The sequence below is a fragment of the Oncorhynchus mykiss genome, chromosome 16 (genome assembly GCF_057628025.1).
Source record: "Oncorhynchus mykiss isolate SJ-2025 chromosome 16, ASM5762802v1, whole genome shotgun sequence".
Taxonomy (NCBI): domain Eukaryota; kingdom Metazoa; phylum Chordata; class Actinopteri; order Salmoniformes; family Salmonidae; genus Oncorhynchus; species Oncorhynchus mykiss.
In genome coordinates, this window is record NC_143037.1 from 62,630,063 (window position 1) to 62,645,530 (window position 15,468).

General features: G+C 43.1%; 1 protein-coding gene across 3 annotated transcripts in view; it reads right to left on the bottom strand.

The window, feature by feature from the left end:
• LOC110492455 (uncharacterized) overlaps positions 1-15,174 on the bottom strand; it is a 29,814-nt gene extending 14,640 nt beyond the window's left edge. Inside the window, exon 1 of one of the 3 annotated variants that reach the window (XM_021566784.3) lies at positions 14,858-15,174. The gene's annotated coding sequence lies outside the window, so the exon portion shown is untranslated. Of the gene's footprint in view, positions 1-13,684; positions 14,229-14,857 lie in introns of those variants that run through there. The other 2 variants (XM_090203654.1, XM_090203652.1) reach the window with 2 other exon arrangements.
• Positions 15,175-15,468: the final 294 nt, after the last annotated feature.

The window sequence follows — 15,468 nt, forward strand, 5'->3', positions numbered from 1 at the left end:
AAGCTGAAACATTTTTATGTAATTAATTTCATTATTCTTTTGGCCAAATTTCATATACACAAATGTAAATTTACAAACAAAAAAACATGTTCTTACCCTACAAAAATAAATTGATCTGTATTTTAAGACAGTTAGATACTCTACTAACAAAAAAAGCTGTTAGAACTGAAAGTGTATGTATGTCCCTTAAGGTCCTTGTGTAATTGTAATGTGATATTGTACCCCCAAGCTCGATTGTCCATTGTATATAATCTATATATACTTATGTTCCCTCATGTACTTTCTGTATTGATTTGTTGTTAATAAAAATTTTAAAAAATTTTAAAATATAAAAAATCTGACTGCGCAATCCACTGTCTCATCAGCCCAACCAAGCAATTTCTAAACTTGATCTAGACATTATCTTACATTTCTTTTAGACTAACATTTCGTTTTCAACAGCTAAGATTTGTATAAACCTTGCTGTCTGTCCCTCCGACATTTGCAACAGTTTAAATATTCAAATTTGATCTCCACCTGTCCCATAGTAATTAACGTGTTGGGGGTTGGGACGAGGCAGGCAGTCAGGCAGCGTCTCTCAGCCAGTCGAAATCATGAATCAGCTCACATAATTTTTATGGATATATACAAAGAAATGTAAATTGAAAAAAGGTACCACGAAACAAAGTGCAGCTAGTTTGCAGTCTTTCCAGCTCCAGTTTGAAGTGATTGTGTTAGCTGTGTTGTTGGCTAGCTCCTCTGAATAACAGAGTGTCCGGACGAGTGAGCACATTTTCTATGCCAGGCGAAATCGCGACTCAATAGCTCATTGTTATGGATATATCCAAATAAATTTATCTCGAAAACAACTTAAACAAATGCAAATGCAGCTGCTTTAGTGTTATTCTGGCTAAACCTTTTGACGTGACTGTAAGTTAGCAGTAGATGGTTAGCTAGCAAGCAAGGGATAAGAACATTGCCAGCCAGTATGGCAATGGAACATTTAGAACGAACGACTGGGTTGCATCCATAGATACAGAACAAAAAGACTGAACGACTGGGTCGCGTCTCTAGCAACCAAACTGGTAGAACGAACAACCAGCCGTAGCAACCCTAGATTTGTGTCGGGACTATATCTTGTGGAAGGATGAAATCATTATTTGAATATGTTGGTAGCCCATTGTATAAAAGTGATAATGCCCTCGAAGCCGGTGTTTGGAGGATATATTGGCACGGTTTGCCGCCACTCGACTTTGTCTTAAGCCTAACAACAATATATCCTCCAAACAAAGGCTTCTTTGGCATTATAAACACACAACAATACACACAAACCTAAAAGTAAGAAAATGGAATTTAGAAATATTAGTGCGAGCAATGTCTGAGTCTGGTATATATATACAGTTGAAGTCGAAAGTTTCCATACACATAGATTGGAGTCATTAAAACTCGTTTTTCAACCACTCCACAAAGTTCTTGTTAACAAACTATAGTTTTGGCAAGTCGCTTAGGACATCTACTTTGTGCATGACACAAGTAACTTTTCCAACAATTGTTTACAGACAGATTATTTCACTAATAATTCACCGTATCACAATTCCAGTGGGTCAGAAGCTTACATACACTAAGTTGACTGTGCCTTTAAACAGCTTGGAAAATTTCAGAAAATTATGTCTTTAGAAGCTACTGGTAGGCTAATTGACATCATTTGAGTCAATTGGAGGTGTACCTGTGGATGTATTTCAAGGCCTACCGTCAAACTCAGTGCCTCTTTGCTTGACATCATGGGAAAATCAAAAGAAATCAGCCAAGACCTCTGGTTCATCCTTGGGACCAATTTCCAAACACCTGTAGGTACAATGTTCATCTGTACAAACAACGGTACGCAAGTATAAACACTATGGGACCACGACGCTGTCATACCGCTCAGGAAGGAGACGCGTTCTGTCTTCTAGAGATTAACATACTTTGGTGTGAAAAGTGCAAATCAATCCCATAACAACAGCAAAGGACCTTGTGAAGATGCAGGAGGAAACAGGTACAAAAGTATCTATATCCACAGTAAAACAAGTCCTATATCGACATAACCTGAAAGGCCGCTCAGCAAGGAAGAAGCCACTGCTCCAAAACCGCCACAAAAAAGCCAGACTACGGTTTGCAACTGCACATGGGGACAAAGATCGCACTTTTTGGAGAAATGTCCTCTGGTCTGATGAAACAAAAATAGAACTGTTTGGCCATAATGACCATCGTCATGTTTGGAGGAAAAATGGGGAGGCTTGCATGCTGAAAAACACCATCCCAACCGTGAAGCACGGGGGTGGTAGCATCATGTTGTGGGGGTGCTTGGCTGCAGGAGGGACTGGTGCACTTCACAAAATACACTGCTAAAAAAAATAAAGGGAACATCAAAATAACACATCCTAGATCTGAATAAATGAAATATTATTATTAAATACTTTTTTCTTTACATAGTTGAATGTGCTGACAACAAAATCACACAAAAATTGTCACACTCAAAATTAAAGTGGAAAACCACACTACAGGCTGATCCAACTTTGATGTAATGTCCTTAAAACAAGTCAAAATGAGGCTCAGTAGTGTGTGTGGCCTCCACGTGCCTGTATGACCTGGGCATGCTTCTGATGAGGTGGCGGATGGTCTCCTGAGGGATCTCCTCCCAGACCTGGACTAAAGCATCCGCCAACTCCTGGACAGTCTGTGGTGGATGGAGCGAGACATGATGTCCCAGATGTGCTCAATTGGATTCAAATCTGGGGAATGGGCGGGCCAGTCCATAGCATCAATGCCTTCCTCTTGCAGGAACTGCTGACACACTCCAGCCACATGAGGTCTAGCATTGTCTTGCATTAGGAGGAACCCAGGGCCAACCACACCAGCATATGGTCTCACAAGGGGTCTGAGGATCTCATCTCGGTACCTAATGGCAGTCAGGCTACCTCTGGCGAGCACATGGAGGGCTGTGCGGCCCCCCAAATAAATGCCACCCCACACCATGACTGACCCACCGCCAAACCGGTCATGCTGGAGGATGTTGCAGGCAGCAGAACGTTCTCCACGGCGTCTCCAGACTGTCACATGTTCTCAGTGTGAACCTGCTTTCATCTGTGAAGAGCACAGGGCGCCAGTGGCGAATTTGCCAATCTTGGTGTTCTCTGGCAAATGCCAAACATCCGGCACGGTGTTGGGCTGTATGCACAACCCCCACCTGTGGACGTCGGGCCCTTATTACACCCTCATGGAGTCTGTTTCTGACTATTTGAGCAGACACATGCACATTTGTGGCCTGCTGGAGGTCATTTTGCAGGGCTCTGGCAGTGCTCCTCCTGCTCATCCTTGCACAAAGGCGGAGGTAGCGGTCCTGCTGCTGGGTTGTTGCCCTCCTACGGCCTCCTCCACGTCTCCTGATGTACTGGCCTGTCTCCTGGTAGCGCCTCCATGCTCTGGACACTACGCTGACAGACACAGCAAACCTTCTTTCCACAGCTCGCATTGATGTGCCATCCTGGATGAGCTGCACTACCTGAGCCATTTGTGTGGGTTGTAGAGTCCGTCTCATGCAACCACTAGAGTGAAAGCACCGCCAGCATTCAAAAGTGACCAAAACATCAGCCAGGAAGCATAGGAACTGAGAAGTGGTCTGTGGTTATCACCTGCAGAACCACTCCTTTATTGGGCGTGTCTTGCTAATTGCCTATAATTTCCACCTGTTGTCTATTCCATTTGCACAACAGCATGTGAAATTTATTGTCAATCAGTGTTGCTTCCCAAGTGGACAGTTTGATTTCACAGAAGTGTGATTGACTTGGAGTTACATTGTGTTGTTTAAGTTTTCCCTTTATTTTTTTGAGCAGTGTAGATGGCTTCATGAGGAAGGAGAATTATGTGGATATATTGAAGCAACATCTCAAGACATCAGTCAGGAAGTTAAAGTTTGGTCGCAAATGGGTCTTCCAAATGGACAATAACCCCAAGCATACTTCCAAAGTTGTGGCAAAATGGCTTAAGGACAACAAAGTCAAGGTATTGATTGGAGTGGCCATCACAAAGCCCTGACCTCAACCCTGAAAAAAGAACTGAAAAAGCGTGTGCGAGCAAGGAGGCCTACAAACCTGACTCAGTTACACCAGCTCTGTCAGGAGGAATGTGCCAAAATTCACCCAACTTTTTCTCCAAAAACCTTGTGGAAGGCTACCCGAAATGTTTGACCCAAGTTAAACAATTTAAAGGCAATGCTACAAAATACCAATTGAGTGTATGTAAACTTCTGACCCACTGGGAATGTGATGAAAGAAATAAAAGCTGAAATAAATAATTCTCTCTACTATTATTCTGACATTTCACATTCTTAAAATAAAGTGGTGATCCTAACTGACCTAAGACAGGGAATTTTTTACTAGGATTAAATGTCAGGAATTGTGAATAACTAAGTTTAAATGTATTTGACTAAGGTGTATGTAAACTTCCGACTTCAACTGTATGTAAACATTATTGAAGTAACCAGTGTTCCATTATTAAAGTGACCAGTGTTCCATGTCTATGTACATAGGGCAGCAGCGTCTAAGATGCAGGGATGAGTAACCGGCTAGTGATTATGTTCAGGGCCTGGTAACATACACATCACTGTCTTTGGAATAAAATGTCACTTCCGCAGAGCACACATGATTACCTCTGCATATATCATTTACACATTAACTTGGTGGAGCTCTCAGAGAAAAACACATGCAACCACATAAGCAGCATACACACATGTACATATTATGCAACGCAAAGCTAGAGGGGCCAATACAGCATCAGTGGTATAGGGATATGTTTGTATCTCTCTGGCGTACTTGGGTTCATAGATATGGTCTTTGTGTGAATCTCTCTCTTTCTTTATTGAGGAGTTTTTGTATAGCATGTGTGTGTGTGTATGTGTGCCTTTATAGAGGGGTGTTTATAGCTGTTCTGCTGTGCTGACTCAGAGGGCATGTCACAGAATTCTCCCAGAGGTCCAAGCGGCATGACAGCAGCACGCACACAGAGGGGTGTGGTGTCGTGTGTAGTTACAGTGAGTCATTGACCCACACGTACATGCACACACACACACACACACACACACACACACACATATGCACACACACACATATGCACACACACATATGAACGCACACACACACATGCACACACACACACACACACACACACACACACACACACACACACACACACACACACACACACACACACACACAGACCGGACTTTGGCCCACACCTTAAGCTGCATAATGCAGAAAGACTGCAGAATGATCAGAGCAAAGGAGCACAGATGGTTTCACTCCTCCAAGGCAGATGAGCACTATCTTTCTATCTTTATTTTTCTCTTTCTCATTGGCTTCTTCTTCTATGTGGACTATCTCTTTTTATTTCTCCCAGCCTCTTTATACAGTTTCTCTATACCTATATTACTAACACCATCCTCTGTTCAACTGAACCACCTGGACAAGAGGAACTCCTACGTGAGAGTGCTGTTCATTGACTATAGCTCAGCGTTCAACACCATAGTGCTCTCCAAGCTCATCACTAAGCTCAGGACCCAAGGGACTGAACAACTCCCTCTGCAACTGGATCCTGGAATTCCTGACGGGTCGACACACTGACGCTCAACACAGGGGCCCCTCAGGGGTCCATGCTTAGTCCCCTCCTGTACTCCCTGTTCACCCATGACTGTGTGGCCGCGCATGATTCCAACACCATCATTAAGTTTGCTGACAACACAACGGTGGTTGGCCTGATCACTGATGACGATGAGACAGCCTATAGGAAGGAGGTCAGTCACCTGGTAGTGTGTTGCCAGGACAACAATCTCTCCCTCAACGTCAGCAAGACAAAGGATCTGATCGTGGACTACAGGAAACGGAGGGCCGAGCATGCACCCATCCACATCGACTAATCGAGTGGGTCGAGAGCTTCAAGTTCCTCTGTGTCCACATCACTAAGGAATTTTCATCGTCCATACACACCAACCCAGTCGTGAAGAAGGCACAACAACGCCTCTTCCCCCTCAGGAGGCTGAAAAGATTCACCATGGGCCCTCAAATCCTCAACAAGTTCTACAGCTGCAACATTGACAGCCTCTTGCAGAATACAGTGTTTGGTTTTCACCCGACAAAATGGCACCGATCTCATCCAAAAAGTTGACTCAAGTTCGCCAAAAAACACGGAGAAGCACCTGATGAACATCAAGACTCTTGGAAGAATGTTCTATGGACAAATGTCAAAAATATGACTTTGTGGGCAACACGGGTCCCATTATGCCAGGCAAAAACCAAACACTGCATTCCACAATAAGAACCTTATACCAACGGTCAAGCATGGTGGTGGTAGTGTGATGGTTTGGGGATGCTTTGCTGCCTCGGGACCTGGACGACTTGCCTTAATAGAAGAAAGCATGAATTCTGCTCTGTATCAGAGAATTCTACAGGAGACTGTCAGGCCATCCGTAAGTGAGCTGAAGCTGAAGTGCAGCAGGGTCATGAAGCAAGACAATGATCCATAACACACAATCAAGTCTACATGAAAATGGTTAAAAAGTAAAACATTTGAAGTTTTGGAATGGCCTAGTCAGTCCAGACCTAATCCCAATTGAGATGTTGTGGCAGGACTTGAAGCGAGCAGTTCATGCTTGAAAACCCACAAATATCGCTGAGTTAAAGTAGTTCCACATTGAAGAGTGGGCCAAAATTCCTCCACAGTGATGTGAGAGACCAATCAACAACTACAGGAAGCGTTTGGTTGCAGTCATTGCAGCTAAAGGTGGCACAATAAGTTATTGAGTGTAAGGGGGAATTACTTTTTCACACAGAGGAATTGGGTGTTGCATTAACATTGGATGTTAATTAAATAAATAAAATAAGCATTCATTTATTTTGTTATTCGTAAACTCAGGTTCCCTTTATCTAATATAAGGTTTTGGTTTAAGATCTGATAACATTCAGTATCCCAAATATGCAAAAAAAGAGAAAATCAGAAAGGTGGCAAATGCTTTTTCACAGTACTGTATAATATACATATCTGTCTCAATTACTTCGTACCCCTGCAAATCCAAATAACAAATCAACTCGGTACTGGCACCCCATGTATACAGCCAAGTTATCGTTACTCATTGTGTATTTATTCCTTGTGTTATAATTGATGTATTATTTCTCTATTTTTTCTCTGTGCATTCACTCCAGGTCTGAATCAACAGCAGTAACATTGGCTGAAGGTGATGCAGTAGAAGACAGTGAACAGGATGCTCCTACAGTACATGATCACACAATCCTATCAATCATAGTAAACAGTCTGTCTAATCCTCATACAGTCACCATGTCTGTCTGTCTTAACCAGGTGTGGGCTATTGAGCCAGAGGATGAGGTAGTGACTGAGGGGGATGTTTTTCATAAGACCAGGGGTGAGCTTCTCTGGTACCAAGGGCATCTGGGTGTGGAACACAGCACCAACACACCTGATCAAACTAATGGCTGGGTTTAAGCAGGTGTATTAAATTAGAGCTGGGCTGAAACAAAAGCATGCCCACCCTGCTGCTCTCCTGGATCAGAATAGCTCACCCCACAGGTCTTATCAAAAACACTCCCCTTCCTTCATTCTGGCATCCGCTAACTCAAAATCCCATCCCCTACCCACGCAACCAGTTACTGTAACTCAGACTAGGGAGAAACTACCCATGGCACAGATCTAGGACCAGCTTACCCTCACCAAATCCTAACGTTAACCCTTAGAGAAGAAAACAAAACACGGATCAGTATCTCGGGCAACCTCATCCTACTTGTTATGAGTCATTAATTCCCCTTCTATACCAATGCCTCATTCTCTTAAATCACATGTAGAAGAACAAACATATGTGCGCTAATCATGACATGTGTGTGTTCTGCACATGAACAACACGTGTGTGAAGTGCTTATGGGAGTGACATACGTGAGTAAGTATGTGTAAGGACACCGTGTGTGTGTGTGTACACCATCATAGGAGAGTGAGCATGTGTGAGAAAATCTATGGGTACATGTGAGGAATTTAAATCTTAAAAGGGGCCATCTGCAGTTCAAACAAAGTCATCCTGCCACTGTTTCAGTAAACAGCTGAGGGATAGGGCTGGAGGGATAGGGCTGGAGAAATGTAAACACTCTCAAATTCAAAGACCGAGCTATGGGCTCCTGAGTGGCACAGCGGTCTAAGGCACTGCATGTCAGTGCTAGAGGCGTCACTACAGACTTTGGTTAAATTCCAGGCTGTATCACAACTGGCCATAGGGCAGCGCACAATTGGCCCAGCGTCGTCCGGGTTAGGGTTTGGCTGGGGTAGGCCGTCATTGTATATAATCATTTGTTCTTAACTGACTTGCCTAGTTAATTAAAGGTTACTTTTTTTAAATAAAAACATTTAAATGCAAGGACTAATCATTTATGATATCAAAATTATAATATTGACCACATGGTGTTTGTTTACAATTACATTATTTAACAAAGAGTAAAACAAGTTCATAATTCTGGTTCTGATGGGGTATGACAGTTGAACTAAGCTCATGAGGCATTTATAAGTTATATTCTACAAGGATCTGTTACGTGTGCTGCCACTCCGGCCTCTAGGTCACCAGGCTGCTGATTATTGCGCACACCTGTCACAATCTTCCCGCGCACCAGTGCCTCATGACACTCACCTGGACTCCATCACCTCCTTGATTACCTGCCCTATTATTGTCACTCCCTTTGGTTCCTTCCCCAGGTGTTATGGTTTCTGTTTCAGTTTCATGTCTGTGCGTTGTTCGTGTTTCTTGTTTTATATTCTTTTTCATTAATTTATTAAATGATTTACTCCCTGAACATGCTTCCCAACTCCCAGGGCACACGTTATAAAATCAATGGCTATATTTCATGAATTGAAAAGTCACAAAACACATGTAGCAATCACAGATTGTCCCTGTAACTGAGATCTTGCTAATAGCTTGTGATGCTCAAATATTCCCATATAGATGTTAAAGAAAGCTGAGAAAACAGACTAAGAAAGACAGAGAAATGTATGGATTTAGGGCAGGATAGTGAGAGAGAAGCACAGAGAAAGAGAGCGTAAGTAAGAGGTATAAGTCTCCATCTCCACCTCGTCACAGTAGTTTTGCTGTTTATTTTCTTTCTCCCACTCAACCATCTCTTTCTCCCAGACTCCAGCCTTCTGTTGGCCAATCCACCTCTGATGAATCACTTTGTTTTACCCCCCCCCCCCCCCCCCCCTTCTTCCCTCATTCTGGCGGTGTTATTTCAACATGGTTGTATTGTACTCCTGCGGGAGGAGATATAGGGCAGTGAAGATAGAGAGATAAACAGAAGAAGAAAATGAGAGAGGGAGGAGGGTTGGGAGAGATGCATGGAAAAAGGTGATGATAGCTATATAACGAAGCAGACAGTGGAAGGTACAGAGAGGGGGAGTGGAAAGTATGGAGAAAGAAAGGAAAATAAACGATAGACAGAGAGAGGGAGAGGGTGAGGTGAGCATTAGGGATATGATGAAGCAGAGAATGTGGGCGGCAGAGAGACACGGTTTCAGGGGAAACTGACTCAGTGATGCTGGTATGTCTTGACCATAGCAAATTAGTCTGTGTGTATGTGATTAAGTTAAAAATAAAGTAACAGAGACAGGAGGGGATAGAGAAACTGTGAGGGGGCTAGAAGTGTGTACAGTCTCTAAAGTTGTGGTGAGGTGTGTGTCAAGATGTCACTCTGGGCAGCCTGGAACACAGTGGAACTGAGCCATCTCACCTTATCACAGGGTAAAACTAGCAACCTGCCAGCTGACTTTAAACAAACTGACAGATGAAAAATGGGCCTACAAAAAAACATTTCCCCTCAATGGTAGTCTTACTACTGCAATCACAGTTCATCCAGTGTGAGTGTGTGTGCGTAGGTGGTGGTCCTGATTTAAGACACTGAGGGCCCTTAGCCAAATGGGATTCATAGAGAGGAGAAACACCCTGCTGCTTTATCTGAATCACTGTCAACATTAATCTCTCTCTATCTCTCTCTCTGTCTCTTTCTCTCTCTCTCTCTCTCTCTCTCTGTCTGTCTCTCACTCACACACACACAATACTACAGCATCTGTGAGTGTCTTTCTGTGAATATCTGTAGAGGGCAAATGGGTGCAGGGAGGAGGAGGGTATTTATATCCTGAGATCTGCCCCTTGAGGCAGAAGAACACTAAGTGCGGGCAATGGAATGGAGGAGGGGGGTATGCCGTCACTCTCACAATAACGTCTTTATCCATCTACAGGAAGGCCTGAGGACAATATAATATAGTAGAACAACATGCAACAAGCTGCAGATTGCCATACATACAGATATGTATTGCATGACACCACTACTACTATTACAAGTAAAGTTACACTTCTCTCTGTTTGTAACACTTCTATTACCGTAACTGGACTGCTAATGATAATACTATTGATTCTACTAATATCAGGTGCAAAAATTAAACAGGTGCAAAGCAAACCCTTATTTCCAAAAAAGAATGGCTTCCAAAAACCACAGGCAAATATCAGGAACTGTAAAGTTAATTCCTTAAGCTCAAACTAAACTGAACCTAAACCAAGCCACATAATCATAGCAAGCCTAAATACCTCTACAATTCTGAAAGAAATCTCTGTTCCAGATTCAACTGAAATGACCACATTTCATAGCCACTTTTGACCTACACATTGCCCAGACTGACATACATACGCACACACACACACGCGCACACACACACTCACACAAACAAACTCTTTCTCTATATTTCTTGCACACACACACACACACATTTATGCCAGATTCCAGAGAGTCTGAGCATCTTAATTTGAGTGAATATTTCCAGAAACAGACACTATCCTGTTTGTGGACAGAGGGATCGCTGAGTTCTCCCCAGCAAGCACCAGTCTGAACGGTGACATACTGGCCTTCATGCATGTGTGTCTGCATGTGTGTGTGTGAGCGTGTGAGCGAGTGAGTGAGTGAGTGAGTGAGTGAGTGAGTGAGTGAGTGAGTGAGTGAGTGAGTGAATGGGAGTGACTGTGGGGTCTCGAATGTCAAGGTGGCCCTCTAATTACGTTAGAACCTTAGAACAGGAAGGCCGGAAGTGGAGAATGACAGAAATAATGGAAGAAAGCTACAGAAAAATAAAGTTCAATCTGGAGAACGAGAGTGGGAAACAGAGTGGCAGAGAGAGAGGAGAGGTAAGAGAGAAATAATGATCAAAGAACTGATAGCATACATGCGGAGAGAGAGGTTGAGAGAGTGAGAATAATAGGGGAGGTTTATAGCTCAGAAACAGATAGAGAAAGAGAGACAGAAATAGAGCACTCTAGAGAGATATGCCATGGAGGGACACTGAGCGGTTCCAAAGTCCAACAGAACAGTTAAAGCGGCAGTGCAGTCAAAAACTAGATTTTTCCTGTGTTTTATATATAATTCCACATTATGAGGTTGGAATAATACTGTGAAATTGTGAAAATTATGATAATGCACATTTAGTGTAAGACTGCTTGAAATTTTAGCTTGTTTGGCTCAGTGGAGTTTTTGGATTTAGGTTAATAGACCAATAACAAAGAGTTAGCCCTCCTCTCTGCCAATAACAGCTAGTTTTCAGGTTACACATCTCTCCCATTCAGCTCCTCCAATTAGACCCCTTTCTCAGACCATTCCCAGACAGTCCTAGCAAAATTCTTGCTTGATAAATTGCATTTAGTTATTTTTGTTTATTTTTGACCATTTTAATTGAAACAATCATAGTAATGTACTTTATTGTTACCCAAAAATGATTTGATATTTAGATAAAAATGGCTGCAGTGGACCTTTAAAGTATTACTGCATTACCCTCAGCTTAAGGTACCTATGCATGGCCTATAAGAGTGCCATGTAGGGGAGAAGGGAGAGGTGAGTGTGTGTGTTTGTGGTATGTATGTATGTATGTATGTATGGGGTAAAATAGGTTAGAGGGGGTCTATATGATCCTTAAGATTCCACCATCTTGCAGAAATGTAAACAAACCACTCACTATCAAGCCAGACCATCCCTCCTCTGACACACACATACACACTAACTTACTAATTTATTCCCAACAACTCTGATTACCTGTAGCGCATTATCTCTGTCTCAATACCTTGATGAGAAAACATATAGTTATAAATACATTAAGCGTTTAAAGGATCCAATGATAAGCACAACATGCAGTATTTGTGATAACTGTCATGATAAGTTATCTCCAAAATGAGTTCATAAATACCTGGTGAAAGGAACTCCATTAAACCTATAAACACACCATCATGAAACCTCTATTCAGCCATGCACTAAAGGTCGTTGACCCTGACCCTCTGTCAGGGGCTATAACCCTGTCCAATGTGACTTGGACCACACAGAAGGGTCACATGAAAAGCCTTAGAGACGTGTCCATTGGTCCACTGGGTTGGGCTTGTTATTGTGGCTCCAGAACCAATCATCTGACTCCTGCCTTCATGTTTTGACCTCTGGATGAGGTGGACACCCAACTACATCGGAGGCAGACATCTTCTCTGATGTTCTGCCTCTTCTGAGACAGGCCACAGTTCAAAGGCCAAGATTGACTCTGACAGGGAGGTATTTTAACTGCAGTTAGACACCCACTCACGCATGAACACACGTACAGACACACAAAGGTCAAATACGGGTTGCCTTTGTAACACTAATGAGCAGAGCATAGAGGATCATGAAACCCCAAAAACACATTTGTGAATACCAACACTATAGTTCAGATGTAAATACAGACAAGAGCAGAGACACACAGAAAACACACCCTGATTGGCAGACTCTTAACTGATGATAAAAGCTGAGAGTAGTGGAATAGTGAGGAGGCTGCCCATCCAAAGTACTCTTCTAATCTCCACCGGTGCAGCCAGAAGAGGACTGGCCACCCCTCAGAGCCTGGTTCCTCTCTAGGTTTCTTCATAAATTCCTGCCTTTCTAGAGTTTTTCCTAACCACGGTGCTTCTACATCTGCATTGCTTGCTCTTTGGAGTTTTAGGCTGGGTTTCTATATAAGCACTTGGAGACATTTGCTGATGTAAAAAGGGCTTTCTAAATACATTTGATTGATTGATGAGTCATCCATATGGATCACTTTCCCTGTAGAATGTTACACTATCCACAGCATAATGTCAGATCACAAGTTCTGTGATCTACACATTTTGCAGTCTTTTGTTTTTGGTTCTAGTTTTCTGGTTTTGGTTTTGTTCTCTGTTCTGTCTGCTCTGTGTTCTGTCTGCGGTGTGTCATGGTGCTTGGTCAGTAGGTTTTGGGGTTGGTTGTGAGTGATGTTTTCTGTCAGGTAGCCTTTTTGTTCTTGAAGGTTTTGTCAGTCAGATATTGACAATTCAACAGTAACAGTTGTATGGTTTGGTTACATTTTCAATAGTTCGTTTTTGTTTGACATCAATTTTAAAGTCTCAACATCATTATTTTACTGTGGAATTGCCCATATGTGAACTATCTGTCCTGCTGTTGATGGGTGATTTGTCTGCCCTGTGCACTTTACTATCTGGAGAGGATTTCCCTCCCACTATCCTGCCAGCTTCACACCCCACTCTGGCCTAACATATGACAGAACGATAAACTCTTAACAGATTAAACCATAAGTTTGCTTTGATATCCCATACCTTCAAGGTGGTCTGGGGTGTATGGTCTGCACGTGTCCCTTCTAAAAGCCTCTTTCTCTAAGATAAGAGTAGGTATCAAAGCAGGCAGTAAATCCTCCCGGAGAAAAATGCTATTCTTGGGGTTGACATTCTGTTATTCTAGTCGGTGGATCGACGTGTTTTTGTTTCTCTTTGCAATCCAAGTGGTCTGGCAGGGCTCTGTGTTCAAGCCAGGAGCTCTTTGGAGCAGTTTGCCGCCCGTTACGATCCAGATTCGCAGTGGCACGCCCCCCTCTCCCCCTTTATCCCTCGCTCAGCTGGATTCAACTGCGACTGTCGTTGAAGTCCTGATGAGAAACAGGTGAATCTAGATTCTCCAACCGCCCCATACGCCTACCATCTGCCTCGGGCCTTGGTTGGGCAACCCTTGTAAACACACTCACAAACACAACACGCGTGCCAGTTTGAGGACAGACCTCAGGCGCACTTTCAAATGAGCAGGCTAAACACACAGAAGCACTAATGGGGTGTGTTGTGTGCCCATGAACGTGTTGCTTGCTCATTCAACGAACACTAAACTATTTGAATAATCGTAATCCACGTCCAGAATCGAGATCTCAATAATCCCTTTATTGCGTGTGTCCAAACTGAACCCTTCTCCTCTTTCCGATTGTAAATTGGGGATCTGGGTATGACATGTAATTAAACATGAGTAGGTCGTCGTGAGGAGAATAGTCTGGTGTTGTAGCCTATCTGGTATCATCGCATCATTGGGAAGAGAGGCTCGTCTTTCCTACCCGTTCTTTCCATACGAAAGGCTACAGACTTGACGATGCTGCCAATCTTCGCAACTGGTTTAGAATTTCCGCAGCAGCCTGTGTCCCCACGGTCCCCGCCTGCTTTTTGCCTCTTTCACAGATTACCAACAATATAAAAACGACTGCATGCAGCAGCCACATAAATATTTAAAGTTCGACTTTATTCATTCATATTGACAGGATATGGCATACATAGCGCACCATAGGCCAAAATGTATAATACATTTATAATAAAAACGCTATATGAATATGATATATTTAAGCGCACAGGTCACATATGGATCATTCATAGCCTGCAGGCCTATCGCATCGTCTTAGTTCATACAGTTTTAATGTAGGCTATTCCCATACTCGCCTTTCTTCATTCAAAACCTACCTGTGCTCGCTCATATGTCCTGTCCTCAGATATGACGTCGTCTGCATCCGATTATGACTCGGGCATATAGCAGCGGGCACGGATGCGTATCCACACTGATGCGTATCCACAGCCTCCGGTCTCGCGCTTCCACCTCTGGTGAGCCGCAAACTATAGGCTAAAATACGGAAAGTCGGTCTACTGTCGATATTGATTTAAGACTACCTCAGCCAGTTCTCTCTACGATAAACCAAACCAGCAGGAGCAAGCACGGGAACTCACGCCCCTTTAAAATTGCTCCATCTCTCTCTCTCTCCCTCCCTTCCCTCTCTCTCTCTGGCTCACATGCGGATCAACACGATTACCTCCAACCGCCCGAAGCGGTTACTATTACACAACTGATCTGCTCAAGCACCGATACCCCGGGCCCACCAACAAATTAGCCGATATTTAGATTCCAGCCTTACATGATGGGATGAATACGGACGTTTTTATTCCACTCATAGTCAGAATATTGATTTTCACTCTCTCTCCCCTTCTTGTGCGCTCTCTCTCAAAGAAACGATAAAATGTCAGGTCTTTGTTTTGCTATCTTTCAACCTTTTTTATTATTATTCATAATTACATTCTGT